Source organism: Acomys russatus, chromosome 8, assembly GCF_903995435.1.
Source record: "Acomys russatus chromosome 8, mAcoRus1.1, whole genome shotgun sequence".
Taxonomy (NCBI): Eukaryota; Metazoa; Chordata; class Mammalia; order Rodentia; family Muridae; genus Acomys; species Acomys russatus.
This window is the reverse complement of record NC_067144.1, coordinates 36,491,153-36,513,868: the sequence shown is the minus strand read 5'-3', so window position 1 is coordinate 36,513,868 and position 22,716 is coordinate 36,491,153.

The window sequence follows — 22,716 nt, the reverse complement described above, 5'->3', positions numbered from 1 at the left end:
TGTAACACCATTTTCATTCTTTTTTGCTAAAGTTTGAAATTAATCTTAGACACTTTCCTTCTTCACCTAAAGAGATGTTAGCTCCCAAAACTCAACAGTTATTTTGTTTCAGTTTTACAAAAGAGAATCATTCAAAGTGCAATTTACTTGTAATGTGCTAACATTTTCTTGAACTCATTTCTTACCATTAAAAACAATTAGTTAATTCTGATGAATAATGTCCCTTAGTTATGTAGAAAATAATACTTTATCTTCTGTTTGAGAGAATATCATTTCATAGAGCCCACCCTCTTAGACTCCTGTGTCCCTAGATTCTAAATCTGAATGTGTTGGTTTGTACAGTTCAGAATATAATCCAGCTCACCCATTCTGTTTATGTGCCTCATCAGATGCACTCCACCCACATGCCCTTAAACTTTCTCTTGCTGTACTCTACAAAAATCCCAACTGTACTGACTACTTTTAAGTCAACTCCATACAAGCTGAATCAATTTGGATGAGAATCTCAATAAAAACCTAGAACAGAGTACTATGTAGGGAGGCATACAGTGCTGCATCCACTTGATTGGTGAGCAATGCAGGAGGGCCCAGATCAGTTTGTAGGGTGCTACCTTTTGGCTGGTGGTCCATGGTGTTATAAAGAGAAGCATGCTGATCAAATGACCAGAGCAAACTATTACGCATCACTGCCCCTTAGCTTCTTTAGCTAACATGAGTTTTAGTCTTGGCTTACTTTGAGGATAGACTGTGATGTGGAATTGGAAGGTGAAATACACCCTTTCCTTTTTAAATTGTTTTAGTTAGTGGTGTCTTATTTCAGTAATAGAAATCACAATGAGACACCAACCTAAAGTGCGACTACTGATGCTGTGGCTTCACTTACTGTATAGAAAACCCATAGAAAATGTGGTTAAGGTTGTTGTTGAGTCTTTATAGTCTCTTTTGATATTCTCTTTGATATGTATTGATATCCAGGACCTCAGTTCTGTCTCAGTACTAGGTTATAAACCTTCATTAAAATTTGCTATCTATGTGCAGTAGACTTCATATAATCTAATGGAAATGTAAATCTGAATCTATTAGTGTTAGTGAAACAAACATGATTTAGAGTTGAAGAAATTCATATTACCTAATGTAGTCTTAAAGTAAAAAAAAAAAAAAAAATGTAGGAGGTAAGGGGTATTAAGATGTCCAGCATCATTGCTACCTGAGGAGTTTGAAGAGTTTGGTCACTGTTCAAGAAATATGTAGCAGACTATAAAGACATGACAAAATATAGGTAGCTTCATGTCTAAAAAATATTGAGCTCTAATTACTTCTGAAATTATTTATTCTGCATGGAATCTCATTTTTGTCTCTAGATTATTATATGACTATCACTACAAATAATCTCATCGTTATGATTTCTTATCAATAAGCCTAAACATCAATAAAATTCTAAAGTACAAAATTTAGAATTTAATATAAAGAGGTGTTCATTCTGATGGTCTCAAAAATAAATATGCATTTGTAATTTGTAATTTAGACAAAGCATAATTTGAATTCAATAATGGAAAATTACTAGTGACCAATCTTAGACTCCAGTACCCTCTTGATAAATTGTTGTTTTACTTTAAACTGTACATAAATAATTTTATAATGAACTACTTATAAAAGTCCATTAAAAATAAGATATATGATTTTTAAAACTTTTAATATAATTTTTTAATTTTTAATTTTATTAATTTGTTCATGTAACAACTCAATTGTTATCCCATAACTTGTATCCTCCCATCCCTCCCTCCCTCCTGCTTTCACCCTATTCCTCTCCCCTAGGTCTATGACCGAAAGAGACCTCCTCCCCCACTATATGGTCATAGGCTATCAATTCTCATCTTGGTATCTTGCTTATTCTTTCTTCACTTTACATCTTTTTGCAGCCTCCCTCCTCTCCTTCTGTCACCCCTCTCACACAACCATCCCTGTACATTCTTCCCTCTCCTCATCAGAGGAGGAAGCATACTGCCCAGGCATATTAATTCGCTACATAACTAGAGCATTCTCTCCTACTGAGGCCAGACAAGGAAGCCTGGTTAGGAGAACTGGGTCCAAAGGAATACATGATAGATATTGATTTACATTCAGAATTTTAGACACACCAAGATAGGATAGATGTTTTCTTCAAGGCTGCCAAATACAAATAGCCAAACATCAAGAATGTATCATTTATGTAATTCCTGATTGTGTCATGGTTCATTTTGCTGTAGGTAGTTTATTGTATATATGTGTAATAATATAAATGTATATGTAAAAATAAAAAAAATTAAGAAAAAAGGAGTCAGAGATGGTCCTACTCCAGTTATTGGAGGGATTCATATGAAGACCAAGCTGCACACCTGCTACATAAGTGCAGGGGTCCTAGGACCAATCCACATATGCTCTTTTGTTGGTGCTTCAGTACCTGTAGTCCCCATGGGCCCAGGTTAGTTGACGCTGTAGGTCTTCTTGTGGAGTCCTTGATCCCTCTGGCTTCATCACTCATTCCTCCAAGTATTCCATAGGACTCCGTGACCTCTGTCTAACGTTTGCCTGTGGATCTTTGCATTTGTTTTTATCTGCTGCTGGATGAAGCCTCTCAGAGAAGTAATGCTAGACTCGTGTCTACAAGCACAGCAGAGTAGCATTAATAGTGTAAGGGATTGGTTCCCTCCTTTATAATGGTTTTAAGTAGGGCCAATATTTGGGGTGCCATTCCCTCATTCTTTGTTCCATCTTTGTCCCTTCACATCTTGTAGGCAGAAAATTTTGGGTCGAAGATTTTATGGGTGGATTGGTGTCCCTTTCTCTCTATTCAAAGTCCTGCTTAATTACAAGAGGTGGTCTCTATATCACTCACTGCTATGAGTCTCAGGTAGGGTGACCCCCTCACAGACTGCCTTGGACCTCCCTCCAGGTATCTGGCAAGTCCCAGAGTTGCCAACCATGAATTTCAATTCTCTCACCTGGCCCTCTCCTCCATGCTCTCTCTGCTCCTAATCCTCACCACTGCTCCCCTCTCCACCCCACTCCTACTTAGAACCCTTCCTCCATCCACCACCAATGCCTATTTTATTGCCCTTTCAGAGTGGGATTCAAGCATCCTCCCTTGGGTCTTCCTTACAACTTAGCTTCATTGGGTCTGTGGATTGTGAGTAAAATTACTTGAGTTTCTCCATATTTTACATAATAATTTTGGAAATTATTTTAAGCAGATAACACCTCTAGAATTTAAGTCAGGATAGTGGACCTATGTATAAACATTGTAGATTATATATAGAACTTCAGAAATACATATTTGTTTCTATAGGTATAAAAAAGTAATGTATGTATTCTGTACATTCACAAAATTGTTAGAATCACCTTCAAGGTATCTACTTTCATTTAAGGAAAGGTTTGTGTTAGACTTTTTAAAGGCATGTGGGGAACATTAATTTCTCTGAATTCTTTTGCAAATTGTAATTTCATTCTTGTGATTAATACAATCCTGAGTGCTCTGATGATTTTGCTTTAAGATGAGCAACTATTTGCAATTACTATTAAGTGGAAAAATGCAGGGGTTCTTAGAATAATTAAGAATTAAATTTAATTGAATTGTTTTTACTTTAAAAGGAAATAGCATATTTGAAAAATCATTTTAAAAATAATAGATGCAGATTTTGTTTACAAGGAATATAAATTATGCAAACAAAGAGAAGTTGGGTAGTACAGCATGATAAAAATTAAATGAAATGTATTTCTCAGCAGCAGAATTATATGTCTTACAAAATTAAATTTGTTTTGTACATTGGTATCCTGCTTGTTTCATAACCTTTGCCCTAATATAACAAAAATGTATAAGCAACAAAATCTGACATGCCATATAATTGTATGTTCTTTATCATTGCTGTTATAAATACTCCTTTATCTCAGGTTTGTCTGCAGCCATCAAGTTGAGTACTATTACTAAAATTTTCACTTACAATTTCTACCTTTGAAACCAAAATCCAAGTAAACTATGCAAACAAAAAGATGGCTCATCATTAGTAGATATGTTCCATGAAGAACCAAATTAGACAGTACAGATGTGAGAAGCAGCTATTTCTTTTTTTTTTTTTTGCCAAGCTATTAAAAAGTGTTTATAGTTATATTTTGATGAAATTTTAAGTAACTGAGACAGAGTGACAAATACAGTTATTTGGAGTAATGTCAATGTGAATTCATGATAAAGTGAAAGCATACACGTAGGTCACCTAAGTCATCTGCGGCAAGGATTTCTTAAATTTTGAAGTGGGAGTATAGTCTGTCCCATCTACCAATAGCAATCCAACTTCATTTGATTTTTCTCTCATCTTCTGGGAAAGGTGATCCCCAGGAGAGTTTGTAGCCAGAACATGGAAACAGCCTAAGTGTCCCTCAGTAGAAGAATGGACTAAGAAACTGTGGTACATTTACACTATGGAATACTAATCAGCAATTAAAAACAAGGAATTCCCGAAATTTGTGGACAAATGGGTTGATCTAGAAATTATCATAATGAGTGAGTTCACCCAGAAGCAAAAAGAGACAAACGGTATATACTCACTTATATCAAAACACTAGTCCAAGGGATATGTCCCATGAAAAACTTTATATACCAAGAAAGTGGGTCAGAGGAGAGGACAGCTTATAGAGACTTTACACGAGAGTAGCATGGAAGAATGGGGAAATAGTAGGACCCACAGGGTCCTGGAAACCTACAAGCAGAACTTTATGACAGACAGATCTGGGTCCTGGGGTCCTCCTCAAACTAAGGCACCAGCCAAGGAGAATATAGACAGTAAACTTCGAAGCCCTACCAAGACCTAGCCGACGAACATGATATTCTCCACCGTTGAGTGGAGAGTGAGATCTTACTCTCACACGAACTCTGGTGCCCCTTTTCTGACCACGTCCCCTGGATGGGGAGGCCTGGCGACACTCAGAGGAAGGATAGCAAGTTACCAAGAAGAGACTCGATATTGTAAAAGCATATATAGAGGGAGGAGGTCTCCCTCAATCACAGACATAGAGGAGGGTAGAAGGGGGGAAGTGGGAGGGAGGGAAGAATGGGAGGAAACAAGGGAAGGGCTAACAATCTAGATGTAATATGAATAAATTAATAAATAAAAAAAGAAAAAAATAAAGTCTAACAGAGCCGGGAAGGGAGTATAAGAAGCATTACTGAGGTATATCTCTACAGTTATCTATGATGGTCAATTTCCAGAGCTGCCTTCACTTCATTTTGGGACTTTAAAGCAATTTTTGGGTGTGTCTGTACTGGTGGTTTAGTCCACTGATTCAATGGGTCAGCTGGGAGCTCAAACAGAAATTAAAAGTCTCTGCCAAAAAAATTTTTTTTTTCTTTTTTCTTTTCCTCTCTCTCTCTCCTGGAAGCTGGGACGTCCTCTTGTCCTTGGATTTCAGAATTTCAGAATCTCTGACCCGTGGACTCTAGTGCATTTAGTCATAAGACATTGGTTTGGGTTCTCAGTTCTTGTATTCTTTACTGGAAGCTGCCTCATAAGCTCTCCTGGTCTGTAGACCTCGAGACCTAGACTCAGTCACACTATGTCTCTAGTTATCATATGGTTTCCTATATGATATGGCGATTCTTAGCCTCAATAAGAGTACATGCCAATTCTGCTGAAAAAATTCTTTTCATCATTCATCCATCTACGTATATATGTATCCATGCATCTATATTTTGTTTAAGTATATATTTCTTATTATTTACACTTTTGTTTTTAATCTATAAGTCTTGTTGTACAGTTGTTGGGGAGGTAGCAAAAGAGGTAACAACGAAGTCAATAGAAAAGCTCTTGCAACTATAGTCATTCCAGGCACAGTGCAGCCAATAAACACTTTCAAATACAGGTGAACCTATTACTTCTTATTTCTGTCTATCTTGAAAGTGAACACATCATGAATCTTTGGGAAATAGAAACTTTAGCCTGATGTCAAATCATTTCAAGTTGATAGCCTATATAATAACTTCTCACTGTGCTTTGCAAATATGGTTAAGCCGATATGACTTCAGAGACTCGTGTCTGATCTCAGTTGTTCTTGTGTGTATATGGCATCAACATAGAGCCTGGTAAGTATCAAATATTGGGTTAATTATTAAAGTTTTGCTCAGTAACTAGATCATGGTCTCTACTCATAATCCAGTCTAAGTCTAAGAAAAATTATTGCATTTTTCTATCCCTTTTCTTATAAGCCATAGACATATCTGGTTGTTGTATCAACTGTGCTGCCCTAAGCTTCCCACACACTCATTAAATGTGACAAAATAATGATAGAATTATAATTTAGTTATTTCCTAACATTATGATATATGAACTACAATATCAGTTTCACATACCTTGATATGGTTTGCCTTTTCATACTCCTTTCATAACAGTTTTTCTCTGGAACATTAAGTTTGTCAGTAAGTCTAAAAGGAAATGTATTAAGCTAAAGTGAGTAGAAATATTCTGGAGCTAAAATATACAAATTGATTTTTAAATTGGTTGCATTGAATTATCTCAAGTAAGCAGCTGTGTCATTTTCAATGCAATGAATTCTTTTCTTTTTTTACCTTAGCAAAATGGTATGAATATAATTTCTGTATGTCCCCCTCATAGTTCCTCTGCTATGAGATTTGTGTGGAAGCTTTGATAGGGTGGACCAGGCATACAATAGTTAACTTTTTGTGGGTGCTGTCAGTCTCCTAGGAGCAAGTTCTTATTATAAAGGAATGTTTTTCCTTATCATGATCCCATTGGCACATTTCTGGGTTGATCTTGCCTCTCAGCTCAAACAGCTGCAGCTGACTAATTTTGGTATTTCAACCTCCAACACTGAACACTTAATAACTTCTCCTCTTTCATAACATATTAAGATGTTTGGCTACCTCATATGTGTGTTCCAGTTTGTGAAAACTGTGGTATGTAAGTTGTTAGCACCATGTTGAAACTACCAAACCCAACTCTCTTCTACTTGTCACCAGCTTCTTCTTATACTGGGTTTTGTGAAGCTGTGGTCTTAGAAAAACACACACAGCTCAATCAAACTATTCACTTTCATGCTCTACTGTTCCTTTTCCTGGATACAAGTCTTTATTGTGAAAATGGTTAGCACATTTCTTTTAAAATAGAAGAAAGTGTAAATGGCATGATACATATATGAAGATTTTAAAAACAAATATAGAATAAAAATTCTTCAGATAGTGCATTTTATCCAAAATCAGTTAGTATACTGTAAGAATGTGTTTGCTCAAGGTACTTTTTCTTGAGTTACTAATACCAAAATTCCTAAACTCTTACATGGTGAACCATGATTCTGCCTCTATAAGATTCATTTTGCTATGGAGCAGAGAGTCGTGATTCTAAGAATTGGTAGTTTATGTCTTGATTGCACTGTTTGACAGCTCCACAGATCCAGACAAATCATTTAGTCACTAAAAACCCATTTGTTTTTTTTTAAACACATTTTTATTGAAAGATAAAATAATTCATATTACATCTCATTTTCTATCCCATCCCATACATCCTCCCATTCCTCCCTCCCTCCCACTTTCACCCCAATCCCCCTTCCCTATGACTGTGACCAAGGGGGACCTCCTCCCCCTGAATATGGTGCTAGGGTATCAAGTCTCTTCTTGGTCGTCTGCTATCCTTCCTCTGAGTGCCATTGGGCCTCCCCAACAAAGGGACATGGCCAAATATGGGGCACCAGAGATCCTGTGAAAGTCAGTCCTCAGTCTCCACTTAACTGTGGAGAATGTTCTGTCCCTTGGTTAGATCTGGGTAGGGATTTGATGATGGTTGCATGTTTTGCCCTTGGTTGGTGCCTTTGATCAAGCAGAACCCCTGGGCTCAGATCCACCCATCATAATGTTCCTCTTGTAGGTTTCTAGGACCCTCTGGATCCACTTACTTCCCTATCCCCTATATTTTTCTCACCTAGAGTCTCAATAGGATGTTCTCACCTCTATCCCACTTTCCTGGTAGGTGCAGATTTTGATGGGACCTGCCCCTTGGGCTAGTGTCCAGTTATAAGTGAGTATATACCATTTGAGTCTTTCTGCTTCTGGGTTAGCTCACTCATTATGATCATTTCTAGTTCAATCCATTTGTCCACAGATTTTGGGAATTCCTTGTTTTTAATAGCTGAGTAGTATTCCATAGTGTATATGTACCACAGTTTCTTTATCCATTCTTCTACTGATGGATACTTAGGCTGTTTCCATGTTCTAGCAATTATGAATAAGGCTGCTATGAACATGGTTGAGCAAATTTTCTTGTTGTGTGCTGGATCATCTTCTGGGTATATTCCAAGGAGAGCAATAGCTGGGTCTTGAGGAAGCCCTATTCCCAGTTTTCTAAGGTAGCACCAGATATATTTCCAAAGTGGCTGTACTAGTTTGCATTCCCACCAGCAATGAAGGAGTGTTCCTCTCTCTCCACATCCTCGCCAGCATGTGTTGTCACGTGAATGTTTGATTTTAGCCATTCTGATGGGTGTAAGATGGAATCTCAGAGTTGTTTTGATTTGCATTTCTCTGATGACTAGAGATGTTGAGCATTTCTTTAAGTGTTTCTCAGCCATTTGATATTCCTCTGTTGAGAATTCTCTGTTTAATTCTGAGCCCCATTTCTCAATTGGGTTATTTGGTTTGGTGGCGTTTAATTTCTTGAGTTCTTTATAAAGTTTGGATATTAGACCTTTGTCAGATGCAGGGTTGGTGAAGATTATTTCCCAGTCTGTAGGCGGTCGCTTTGTTCTTTTGACCGTGTCTCCTGCCTTACAGAAGCTTCTCAGCCTCATGAGGTCCCATTTATTAGTTGTTGACATTAAGGCCTGGGCTGTTGGTTAAAAACCCATTTGTATCATCCGTAAAATGCAAGAATGGCTGAGAAATACTCAAAATCTACATAATGATCAAATGAATAATAGACACAGGGGTAGTTATTTCCACTAAGTTTTCCTAAGTGGAGATGAGAGTTTTGAGTGGCACTTTCTATTTTTAATCTATGTATCTATGTCCCTCTGCACAGGCACAGAGGAGGCAGTACAAATTGTAAAAGTGTTGCTGGATTGTAATTGTTTCTATGGTTACTGTTGAGACAACCTGGTGTATATAATTTTAAAATGACATTGTTAACAGAGTTACATGATATATATTTCCTGAAAGAACCTTTCTCTGTAAAGAAGATAGAAAATTCTTGAAAACTAAATCTGGCTAAAGTCTTCCATTCATATCTGAAGAATATAACAGGTAATATCTGTTACCTTAAAATGATATAATAGATGAAATGAGGCTACATTTCTTGAACAACATGAGTTAATTGCAGGTGTTTTCTGGATTATGTGTCAAAGGGGAAAAGGAAAGTGAACAAAAGAGAAAAAATAAATTAAATACTCTTATGGTTTCATGTAGAGACAAGAAAAACAAATTTAAACACCACCTACAGTTTTGTTTGTCAGGATAATTTTATTTATATTCTATGGTGCCATTCAAGTTCTCGGTGAATAAGCTACACAATTAAAAGGAGCCAATATTAAGCTACAATATTTAACATCAAAAAATCTATAACAGAGGGATTGAAAAAGTGATGGCAAATAGCTCATCCAATGGGATCATTTTCACTTACATATAATAGTCTAAGTTTCTGAGAAGATCGAGTGGTACTTTGCAATCCATGTGCCTGGTGTGGAGGTTTGTGTTATATACTTGCCTTAGCCCTCTTTGACCTAGTTAGGAAATAGAGACCTTAAAAGATCAACATGCAAAGCTTTCTACTGAGTCTCAAATGAGGTATTTAGGCAGTTATGACAAAGCACCGTAGCCCCTTAAAGCTCAGCATGTTAGTGCCTGCTGCCATTATCATGTAGTTGTATTTCAAGTTGGAATTGTCAAAGCTGCTATTTGTATAAAGGCACAAATGTGTTTTCCACAACCTGCATTATTAAGAAGGCTGGCAGCCAATTGCTATGGTGCTGTGAAACAAATCAATTGTTTAAAGATGCTATAGTCAGTGATTGTCTAGAAACTGAATTGGAGAAGGAATCTCATGAGTCAGGCGACTTGACTCCTCAAGGAAGGATGGAAGAGACAGAGTTCTGTAATGCACAAGGAAAGAGAAAATTGAAGTTTTGAAACAATAAAGACCTTTGAGATGGATGAGGTTAGATTGGGGCTAGCATATGATTTTTGGACTGAAATATATGAATATACCATTTTGCAATTACTAATGAAAATTATTGCTTTCAATTATAGATAAAGGTAAAAATAATAATTGATTTGAGGAAGGATAAATACACAAGGAAAATTAGGGGGACATGGGAAAGGGAATTAGCTCAGTTACTGATAGCTAACGTGGTTATTGATACCTAACAGTGAGGAATTCCAACAAATTTACCAGCATTTCCCGGAAAGGATCCCTACAGACAATATTTTTTTTCTAGAAAGAAGCTTTCAAACAACAGAATTAAAGTAATAATGAACCACATTAACTTGTGGTTCAAAATAGACTTATTCCTTTCTCATCTATTTGCCTAAATTTTATAAGTAATGATTAAATTTTGTTTACAGTATAGTTACCTTAACTTCTTCCAAAACTTCCATAAACTTGGATCTTATCAGTCATAATCCTATCCATGTACAGCAGGAGCTACGCTTGCATCTCTTTCACCAAAACAAAGGTATGTTTACCAAATCTTTGATAGTTCAGAAGCCATCAAAACCACATGGCTCTATCAAGATTCCTAAAAGCCCACACCTAATCTTGTAGGTGCTATTTTATTTCTCTAAAAAGGAGTATTAGTCCCAGGCTGACATCTATGTTAAATATCTTCCTAAGTGACAATTCTGCTTCAAGTTGCTTCATGTTAGATTTTTTTTTCTTTGTCCCTGGCAAGAATCCTATTTAACCCAAGTGCAGGTCCTTAGGAACAAGTCCTTAGTTGTTAGGCATGATACTGCGCCTCTGGGCCTTGTGTTACAGTCCCTAACACAGCTGTGTCTGCAACTCTATCAAACATGGATATTTTCACACACTTTACAGTTTTTCAGAACCACTAGTATTTAAAACCTTTGAGTTTTTTTTTTTCTTCTGGTGTGGATTGAACACAGAACATGGCACATGCTCAATCTTTGTCCGCATGTTGCAGCTGTTGTTTATCTATCACAGAACACTAATAAGAAGAAACATGTACTACTTTGATAAAATTACAATGTCACTTGCATTAGTAATTGCACCACTTGCTTCCTTGGTAATCACACAAATTTATTTTAGATATTTAAAGATATTATTTTGGCAATTATTTAAAAAACATTGTTCTCAAAATATTGACAAAACTGAGCTGCACAAATTAGTCAAGAATGTCTGATTTGTAGATAACAGAAATACATTCTACAGAGGCTAAGCAAGCCATAGCCAAACAGGTAATTCAATACCAACAAAGCATCATCATTCTTCTGAAAACATAAGAGAATTCTGTGCTGACGTTATCTTTTAATGTCTCCTTTAAAACTTAAGGTTAAAAGACGACACAGAACGCTGCTATGTTTGATACTAAAGTACTTCTGTATATAGGATGGGACTTGACAGACACCCATTTCTTCAATATTATCCAGTCTGCAGGGGTAGCAACATCTCTTGATGTAACTATATTCTAACTTCTACTGCAAAATTACCATGTGACTGCCATTACTTGAATTTTTAATGTTCATTTTATCGTTTGAGTAATGAAGAAATTGAACACTATAGCTCATTCAGACTTTGAATTCTAAGCCAGGTGCCTGTGACTCCTTGATAACTTCTTAGTTGTAATCTTACTTCAACTATAAGCAAATGCTTTAATGAATGGCTTTTCTATTTGGTTACTCTGTTGACTTGTTCTGCATTCAACTGCAGACCACGTATTGTTCACAAATAGTTAAAAAGTGTTTGATATTGATGACTGCATTATGTTTCCAAAATAAGATTGCTATTTCTAAAGGTTCTTTCATATATTAATTTTTAATAAAGGTTTCTCCCATGGTGAACACGTGCTATGTGTCCATTGAGTTTTACTCTTTTATTTATTACAAATTAGTGAAGCAATTACATTGATCAATTAAAGCTTGCACATACTGCCTGGAAAAAAAGTCTAAATTTTAAATTTTTTTTGCCAAATGCTTATTTCTGGCAGGGTTGTTTAGAGGGTAACTTAAGGACATGCTTAGATATTATTAATATTTGCCCCACCCCATCCTTTTCTTGTTCGGCAATGGTAAGTGCACACTTTCATCTTGAAAGCTTAGGAAATTGCGAGTATCTTTTAAAGCTATAATCACATAATTTTTCAAGAAGACACTTAAGCGCTGGGCAAGTTTTATGTATGCATATAAGGTTTTCTCATGAAAAATCTCACACTTCCTAATAACTTATTGAATATTACACAATGATGCTGGAAGTTTCATGTTTCTTTTAAAAATATTAAATAAAATGGATTGCATTATCGGAACCATCCTGGAGGAAGCAAAGTGATTCTAAGGAGATGAATTTGTGTTCCTCCCTTTGGTTCTCATCCTGTTAAAAATAGTGGACTTCAAAAATTAAAATTTACTCTGGAATCTCATGATGAGAGATGAAAAAATCCAATGCACTGTGTCAGCATGAATTTTTCAGGAAGTTATGTCATCTTGTTAGAACACCTTTTAAGAGAAATTGAACTTGAGAGAGCCATGGGTCAGTGATAGGCTAGATCAGACATGTGATCAGGAATGCTTAGCTGTGCATATTTCTTACCTTATTTTTATACTTGCCTTCATTTCAGGGCCTAGAAAATGAAGAAAAAACTTAAGCTATGAACACACACACACACACACACAGACACACACACACACACACACACACACACACACACACACACTATACCCAATAGTTGGGATGGACAGTTGGAAATTTGGAAAATGTCAGTAGGGAAAGTAGAAGAAAAAGTCATTCTTGTAAATGGAGCTCTCCAAATTAGCAAAGGATGTGAAGATAGTTGTTTCTCCTGTAAATATTCACTAAAAAGGTGATGCCAGCAGAGGGTAAATTTGACAGTCAAGCAAATAGAACAATCCATTTTATGAGTTTTCATCAGCCACTTTCTCTACCATCCCTACATTGCCCAACAGCCATGCACAAAGTCACCAAGGGCGTCAGAGAAGGCATGAGCTCAAAAACAAGGATTTCACTCGGGAAGCATGACCTTGTTACTGCAGTTATTGGTTGCCAAATCTGCCAGGTGCTGACATCTTCACTGAGTGTCCAACATGGCACTGCTCTCCAGGGTCACCAGCCATTGGCCTGTTTGAAGGTTTACTATAGTGAATAACTACCACTGTGTTAAGGGCAATGCTTAATCCTTATTTAAATCAATATTTATTCTTGGTATGGTCTTGACTTCCATGAAGGAGAAGCTTCTGCCAGAACTCTGATTCATGGACTTATATTACCGATGGTCATTGTGTCCCATAGAGCATTTCTTCTGTCTGTGAATCTTACTTCATAGCCCAAAAATGCTTCAGCACTCCCCGTTGTAATGGAATTTGCTAGTCTATGTTTCCTATCCTGCTGAAGTATCTGATTTAATAGAACTGTGTGTGCTCTGTTCAAGGCAGCTACAGGTTTAACTAGATCATGATGGCTTTGGAAGCCTGGTGTGCATCCTCTCAGAACCTCAGAGCCTTCTTTCTTTCTCAGAAGCTATAATGCCAGCTAGTCATGGTCTTTAAAAGCACTTGAAACACGTGGTTTCCTTGTTTCTTGACTCATGCCTATATAGAATAAGGAATAATGGATCAAGCGTAAACAGAGTAAATGTGGATTTATTAGGGGAAAGAGGGAAATGAACTCTGATGAGTTCTTCAATATCGAATGTGGTAGTATTTCCATGCCCAGTGGTCTTTTGGGGTGTTTATTGTAAGAACTTAATGGAAATAGAGATAAAATCTACTCTGGTGGTTTTTGTTTTTGTTGTTGTTGAGACATTGAGGGCTGAAACTATATGAGAAGTCCACATGATCTGTGCATGTTTCCTTTTACAACTATTATAGTTACTGGTTTATTAAGAATAGGCACCTCATATGCAATGTGGCTACTTCACAATCTACTCTAGGTTATTCTATTGTTAAGGCTGACTCTGTCTGTATTCAAAGGCTGCATATGCTCTGAGTCAGAATCAAAGCACGATGTTGCTTCCGTTGTGTTTAGGATGTATAAGTCTAGAAATAAAGAGTGTGGAAATTAAATGGTACAATTCACAATAACCCTTAGTGATCTTTAAGCAGAATCTTTGTTTCCTATTCCCTCAATAAGATGCTATACTGGATTAGAATCATTTCCAGGGAAGGCGGTCTGTTTTCCAGTAGCCACAACACACATTCTAATCAACTGGAAGCGTTGATTTCCATCTGGCTATTTTGGGTTCCTAACATCATTAGTCAGGCAAATAAATGAATTTCATTGTTAGTAGGCATCATTGATGGAAACTACCATAGGGAAGTTGGAATGCTTTTTCACAATGGAAGAAAAATGTCTGGAGCTCAGGGTACTGTTTATGGTATCTTTTGGCATCACCATAACATGTGGTTAACGTCAAAAAGAAATATCAATAATCTACCAGAAGTGAATGTATAGGTTAACCCTGGAGTTAAAGAACTAATCCTTCTGTTGAGGTAGGCATAATATGAAAACAGTAATTGAAGAATGTAGTTTTAATATCAGTTAGGTCCATGTACACAGTTTTAAAATTAAGTGTAATCTCTATGGGTGCTTTTGTCCTATTTTGTTAAAAATATGTTTCATGTATACTCATGTAAAATAAGCAGTTATTCATGAATTCTTTCTTCTAAATCTTTACCATGTAGTATAACATTTATTGAACTAATATACACTGTAAAATCTATATTATGCTAAAGTTATGGGTATTAAAAGACAAAGAATTATTTTAAAAACTTTCCTTTTATGCTAGTTCAAGAACAGTATATTTTGGTTGTATTGGCTAGTTTTAATAGGCAGACTTATGTCTTTGTTGCTATCTTCATTTGGAAATTAAGTACAACATAAAATATTTTTGAGTATCTGGAGTTGTGATAGGTAATTGTATCGTTCATTTGGTTAAAAATTGAAGTATATCTGCTGTTAACTAGGAGACCATTATCTGGATTGGTGTGTGAAGGTCTCTCACACAGCAGAGAGGAAAGCGTTCTTCCAGAGTGTGTGACCCCTCTCTCAGAGGTATATTCTGTGCTTGTGAGCTATTCAAGAAGGGGAGATGAGTGTGTTCACCCTGCTTCTACTGCTGTTGTCATCCTCCTTCAGACAACAGAACCAGATTCCTCAGCTATCCAGTATGAAATAAATACCAATGGATCTTCATGAATCATTCAGTCCTTCAGTACCAGATTGGGACTGTAGACACATTAAGTGCAATGATCTGAGAGGCCACTGGGTTTTGGGTCTCTCTAGTATGCCCTGCCATAGTTGGGCTACCCAGCCCATATTGTGTAAAGTATCTAGTGCATCCCTTTTCCTAAATGACTTCCATCATTTTGTACCTAGAGAACTAATACTGGAATTTACTGAGTCTGTTCGTTTATTCATCTTACTGATATGGTGACATTAAATAAACTTCTTTTTCTCTGCTTTTCATTATACTTTGACTCTTTATTTAGCCAACTGAAGACAAGGGACTAAGCTTATTGAGAGATGGGAATTCAGGGTTCTTTTTCTGGGATCTTCGTCTCCTTAATAGAAGAATTTAAGAATTAACTCAAATGGAAGCTCAGGGACAATTTTATTAGTCTTTAAATGAAAAAGCCTCCTGTTAGGGAGGCTGAAAACCTCAGAAGCTGCCAGTAGGAGAAAGAAGGAGAGGAAGAAAAGAAACAGCCATGCTAGGAAATGTAGCATGGGAATCAGACAGGCAGCCACATGATAGAGGTGAAGTCTTTGGAGAAAGAAGAAAGAAACACAAAATGTTGGGGAAACCCAAGCTGTTAAGAAAAAATATAGTCACAAAGAAATAGAAAGAAGAAAGGGGGATGGTGTGCTTTTATTTTAGTGATTCAGAAAAGCAAACTGACAACGCAGCCTATGAGGTGCTGAACTAGCTAGTGGGAGAGATTTCTGGGAAGGAATAGTATCCTGGTAAAAGTAAAGACTATCTGACTTACTTTCCTGTCTCTTTAAGGTGACTGAAGGTGAGCCAGCTTTCCTAAGGCTGGTCTCTTGGCTAGGTGATTAACCCCATCTAATTGGACTGTTAAGTCTCGCCGACAGGCAAGGTTTTTTTCTCTTCCTGTTTTCCCTTAATGGACATTTATTGCTACTATTCTTGTAGGTTATTAGGGCTTACCTAACTTATGTTCTGAACTTAACAACCTTGATAACATTCCTATGTTATATGTGTTTATTGTGTGTATTCTGAAAAATATTGAGAATAAAAATCTTATTAAGGCACAAAGGAATTATTAAAATACATTTTGATCTTGTTTTTCTTCTTCCCCATCACCCCTCTAAAAACAATCCACTCTGATTAAAGCAGAAGTGCAGACAGTCTAGTTTTACAATTAGCCTCAGTTGTTTAGGGAGTAAGTTATTTTTAGGCCTAGATGGATGTTTCAAGTTGGTAGAGATGAGATATGATAGATATTTATTTACATTCAGAATCTTAGACTCACCAAGCTAGAAAAGATGTTTACTTCAAGTTTGCCAAATACAAATATCCAAATCACTATGAATGTAATATTTATATAATTTGTGATTGCCTTGTATTTCTTGTTGTTGTATGTAGTGTATTGTATTTATGTGTAAAAAACAAAAATCAATCCACTCTGTTTTTCCATTGAGCTTCCTATATCTCTTATCTAATGATTTAAGTTTTTGGGTGAGGGGAAATTGGTAATGGGACAGGTTACTTCAGACATAGTTTTAGATGATGAATGGATTATTAATACAGCATGATTTATTTCCATTCCTATGGTCTTCATGTCTTATATAATGCTGTTAGTATTAAAAAGTGTCTCATAAGCTCATTAGTGACATAAATAAAGACAGATTTTTGTTTTGTTTTGTTTTGTTTTGTTTGCCAATGTCAGTCAGTTGTTTATAAATGTTCCTTAACCCATAAGTCCTTTCACTTAATACATTAGTTTATGTTCAGTAAGTACTCAGGATAAGAGGAACTATCTAAGTGTCAAAATGAGATGTAATATGAATGAATTAATAAAAAATTATAATGCAAAAAAGTGTCAAAAATAGGTTGAATGATTCTTTTTTCTTTATTTTATTTTTTAAATGTTTTAATTGAAATACTGTTGCACCACTTCCTCTTTTCTTGTCTCTATCCAGCATTTCCCAGATAATCCTTTCTTGATCCTGCCCAATACACTCTCATCTCAAGTTGACAGCCTCTTTTTCTTTATACACACAGACAGTGAAAGAGCAATGAGTGATGTACAGAAAGGGTGAGTAGGAGAGAGAAAGAAAAACAAAATGAAAGATTGAGAGAAAGGGAGATGTAGATTTGTTTTTAATTTTCTCTAATGAGTTGAGGAGATGAGAACCATATACAAGCTTTGGGAATACATGGCTTGGGCTGAGTACAGAGCTCTTCTTCCTAACTATCCCTAGTCCTATGCCTAGAAATCTCTACTCTTCTGTAAGCCAAGACATTGAAGGTTTCAATTTCCAGCCTCCATCTGCTAAAATAGGCCTAGAATGTTTTTAACCTCTGCAACTCCTTGCTGAATGAAGTATCCCTTTATAGTTCTTTCTAAATTCTGGCTAACTGGATGACTCAAACTCCTCTCCAAGCTGACTGATTCTAATTAGTTTCTCCTGGCTTCTGGCTGAATTGCTCTGCTTGGAAAAACTGCCTCATAACTCCATTAACTGAACTACAAGGACTGCACTAAGTTAAAGGAACTTCTTCAATCCAACTGAACTGAACTACAATCAAGTAAGCTCCGCCAAACTCAACACTCCCTCTCTCCCTACACTGATTTTAAGTAGCCTGTCTTCTTGTATGTTCTAGTGGGAATTGGGAGCCTGCCATCTCTCACTCATTCTGTCAAATATTTCTCTGATTCATCACTGTGCCTGCTCCTCCATTGGACATCATTTTTTTGGATTAAAATTACATGCTAAAGGTGTGTCTGTATTGCAGCTGAATCACATAGACCAAGATGTTTGGATGGTATGTATTATCAGAAAAGTCATGTTAATGGATGAAAATTTCTCAACAAAAAGAAAGGGAATTGGGAGAGATAGAAGGCGCAGGAGGGTAGCTATGTATATGCATGTACAAAATATTGAACCTACTTGCCTCCATTTTTCTTGTTTGTATAGATATGGTCTCAAGGCTGACTACTAATTCCCTGTAAGACTGGAGCTCAGAATCTGGCTGCAGTATTTCTAGAAAGGACACAAAAGAAGATTCTCTGACCTAGTGGAGAGTTTGTAAATTAATCCTTACATTACTTTATTTAACTAATCACACAGAGAGAGAGAGAGAGAGAGAGAGAGAGAGAGAGAGAGAGAGAGAGAGGAGAGGGAGAGCGAGAGGAGAGAGAGAGAGAGAGAGAGAGAGAGAGAGAGAGAGAGAGAGAGCACCTCATGAAAATAGGAATAGATGCTCTTTCAAAGGTAAGAAATTAATAGGATTACCTAGAAAAGAATAGTGTCTATAAGTCCACTTTCTTCTGCAAGTAAAGAGATCTGGACACTTTTCACAGGATTGTTTGTGAATATTCTCCATCAACAGCACCATAAATTCAACAGTAAGGTAGCTGCTCAGAATGTGTCACTAGAGTTTTCGCTGTGTCAGAAACAACTAGCCAAATATCTATGTAATCATTTGGATGTGGAACATTAGCACCTTCATTTCTGTTCCTCCTAGGCATCCTTTCCAAAATAAAATGAATAATCTCTTCAAATCAAAATTCACGCTACTTCCTCATTAAATTGTGAATGTGACCAAGTATTTTTATTCCCATTATGAACTCAGTTTTTATATGTTTTTAAAATCCAGTGAAGTTATCTTAGAAGACATGATACTTTGGTATGGTTCTGGAAGGAAATTTCATACTTTTAAGAATATATTTTATTAATTTATTCATATTACATCTAAATTGTTATCCCATCCCTTCTATCCTCCCATTCTACTCTCCTCCCATTTTTGCCTTTCTCCATTCCCCTATGTCTGTGACTGGGGGGGACCTCCTCCCCCTGTATACTCTCAAAGGTTATCAAGTCTCTTCTTGGTAGCCTGTTATCCTTCCTCCGAGTGCCACCAGGCCTCCGCATCCAGGGGATATGGTCAAATATGGGGCACCACAGTTCATGTGAAAGTCAGACCCCACTCTCCACTCAACTGTGGAGAATGTCCTGTCCATTGGCTAGATCTGGGTAGAGGTTCAAAACTTAGTGCACGTGTTGTCCTTGGCTGGTACCATAGTTTGAGCAGGACCCCTGGGCCCAGATCTGCCCATGATAATGTTCCCTTGTAGGTTTCTAGGACCCTATGGATCCTTCTATTTTCCCAAAATCCCATGCTTCTCTCACCTAGAGTCCCAATAGGATGTCCTCACCCTGTCCCACGTTCCTGGTGAGTGAAGACTTTCATGGGAATTGCCCTTTGCGCTAGTGTCCAGATATAAGTGGGTATATACCATTTGATTCTTTCTGCTTCTGGGTTAACTCACTCATTATGATCATTTCTAGTTCAATCCATTTGTTCACAAATTTCTGGAATTCCTTGTTTTTAACAGCTGAGTAGTATTTCATAGTATAAATGTATCACTGTTTCTTTATCCATTCTTCTACTGAGGGACACTTAGGCTGTTTCCATGATCTGGCTATCATGAATAAGGCTGCTATGAACATGGTTGAGCAAATGTTCTTGTTGTGTGCTGGAGCATCTTCTGGGTATATTCCAAGGAGTGGGCTTTGAGGAAGCCCTATTCCCAGTTTTCTGAGATAGCTCCAGATAGATTTCCAAAGTGGCTGTACTGATTTGCATTCCCACCAGCAATGAAGGAATGTTCCTCTCTCTCCACATCCTCGCCAGGATGGGGTATCACTTGAATTTTTGATCATAGCCATTCTGATGGGTGTAAGATGAAATCTCAGAATTGTTTTGACTTGCATTTCCCTGATGACTAAGGACATTGAGCATTTCTTTAAGTGTTTCTCAGCCATTCAATATTCTTCTGTTGAGAATTCTCTGTTTAGTTCTGAGCCCCATTTCTCAAATGGGTCATTTGGTTTGGTGGTGTTTAATTTCTTGAGTTCTTTATATATTTTGGATATTAGACCTTTGTCAGATGTGGAGTTGGTGAAGATCTTTTTCCAGTCTGTAGGCTGTGGCTTTGTTCTGTTGACAGTGTTGCCTGCTTTACAGAAGCTTAACAGCCTTGTGGGGTCCCATTTATTAATATTCGACCTTAAGGCCTTGGCTGTTGTGCTATGAAGTTTCCCCTTAGCACTGCTTTCAATGTATCCCACAAATTTGGGTATGTTGTTCCTTCATTTTCATTGAATTTTGGGAAATCTTTAATTTCTTTCTTTATGTCTTCCCTGACCGAGGTGTCATTAAGTAGAGAATTGTTTAGTTTCCATGTATGTGTAGCCTTTTTGTTATTTCTGTTGTTGTTGAATTGCAGCCTAAGACCATGGTGATCTGATATAATACAAGGTATTATTTCAAACCTCTTGTATCTGTTGAGGCTTGCTTTGTATCCTGTTATGTGATCAATTTTGGAGAAGGTTCCTTTTCTGTTTGGGTGAAAGGTTCTGTAGATATCTGTTAGATCCATTTTATTCATGACATTGGTTAATAATGTTATTTCTCGGCTTAGTTTCTGATTCAATGACCTATCCTTCAGTAAGAGTGGGGTGTTAAAGTCTCCTACTATTATTGTGTGGGGATCGATGTATGGTTTAAGCTTCATTAGAAGATCTTTTACAAATGTGGGTGCCCTTGTTTTGGGAACATAGATGTTCATAATTGTGATGTCATTTTGGTTGACTTTACCTTTGATGAGTATGAAGTGTCCTTTCTCATCTCTTTTGATTAATTTTGGTTGAAAGCCTATTTTGTTAGATATTAAAATGGCTATGCCTGCTTGCTTCTTGTGACCATTTGCTTGTAATATTTTTTCCAGTCTTTTACCCTGAGGTAATGTCTATCTTTATGGGTGAGATGTGTTTCTTGAATGCAGAAGAATGTTGGATATTGTTTATGCATCCATTCAGTTAATCTATGTCTTTTTATTGTAGAATTGAGACCATTGATGTTGAGAGATATTAATGACCAGTGACTGTTAAGAGTCTTAATTTGATGTTGGTTCCAGTAGAGCATTTGTGTAGTTGTGTTTTTGTGATGGTGTATTTATCTATTTCCTATGTAGATTTGTTGTAGTTTGTCACTTTGGGGTGGAGTTTTCCTTCTAGTAACTTCTGTAAAGCTGGATTTGTGGATAGGTACTGTTTGAATTTGTTTTTGTCATGGGATATTTTTTTTTCTCTGTCAATGGTTATTGATAGTTTTGCTGGGTAAAGTAGTCTGGCTTGGCATCTGTGGTCTCTTAGAGTTTGCAGGATCTCTGTCCAGGCCCTTCTGGCTTTCATGGTCTCTGCCAAGTTGGATGTAATTCTGAAAAATTTGTCATTGAATGTTATTTGGCCTTTTTCCCTTGCAGCTTTTAATATATTTTCTTCTGTATATTTTGTGTTTTGATTATTATGTGATTGGAAGTTTTTCTTTTCTGGTCTATTCTATTTGTTGTTTTGTAGGCCTCTTGTATGTTTATAGGCATCTCTTTCTTTAGTTTGGGGAAGTTTTCTTCTCTGATTTTTGTTGAAAATATATTCTGGACCTTAGAGTCTGGTGTCTTTTCTCTTTCCTCAATGCCTATTATCCTCAGATATCTTCTTTCCATGGTGTCCTTGATTTCTTAGATGTTTTGTGACACGATTTTTCCAGATTTAGTATTTTCTTTAATGGTTTCTTCAAGATCTATGATTGTATCTTCTAGATCTGAGATTTGTTCCTCCATCTCTTGGAGTCTGTTAGACAGGCTTGCCTCTATGTTGCTTGCCTTCCACTCTGAGCTCTCACGTTCCCGTTTTTCTTCTGTGTGTTTATCATTGAATCCATTTTCATCTTCAGATCTTGAACTCTTTTATTGATTTCTTTCATCAGATTGTTTGTATATTCCTGAGTTTCTTCTATGGCTTCTTTATAGTCCTTCAGAGCTTGAACAGTTTTATTGATTTCCTTCATCTGGTTGTTTGTATTTTCCTGAAATTTTTTTTTTATTAATTTATTCTTGTTACATCTCAATGTTTATCCCATCCCTTGTATCCTCCCATTCCCCCCCCCCATTTTCCCATTATTCCCCTCCCCTATGACTGTTCCTGAGGGGGATTACTTCCCCCTATATATTCTCATAGGGTATCAAGTCTCTTCTTGGCTACCTGCTGTCCTTCCTCTGAGTGCCACCAGGTCTCCCCCTCCAGGGGACATGGTCAAATGTGAGGCACCATAGTACGTGAGAAAGTCATATCACACTCTCCACTCAACTGTGGAGAATATTCTGACCATTGGCTAGATCAGGGAAAGTGCCTCTCTATAGGTCTCTTTTATGTCTTCACCTGTTTGGCTGAGTCTTCCTGCATT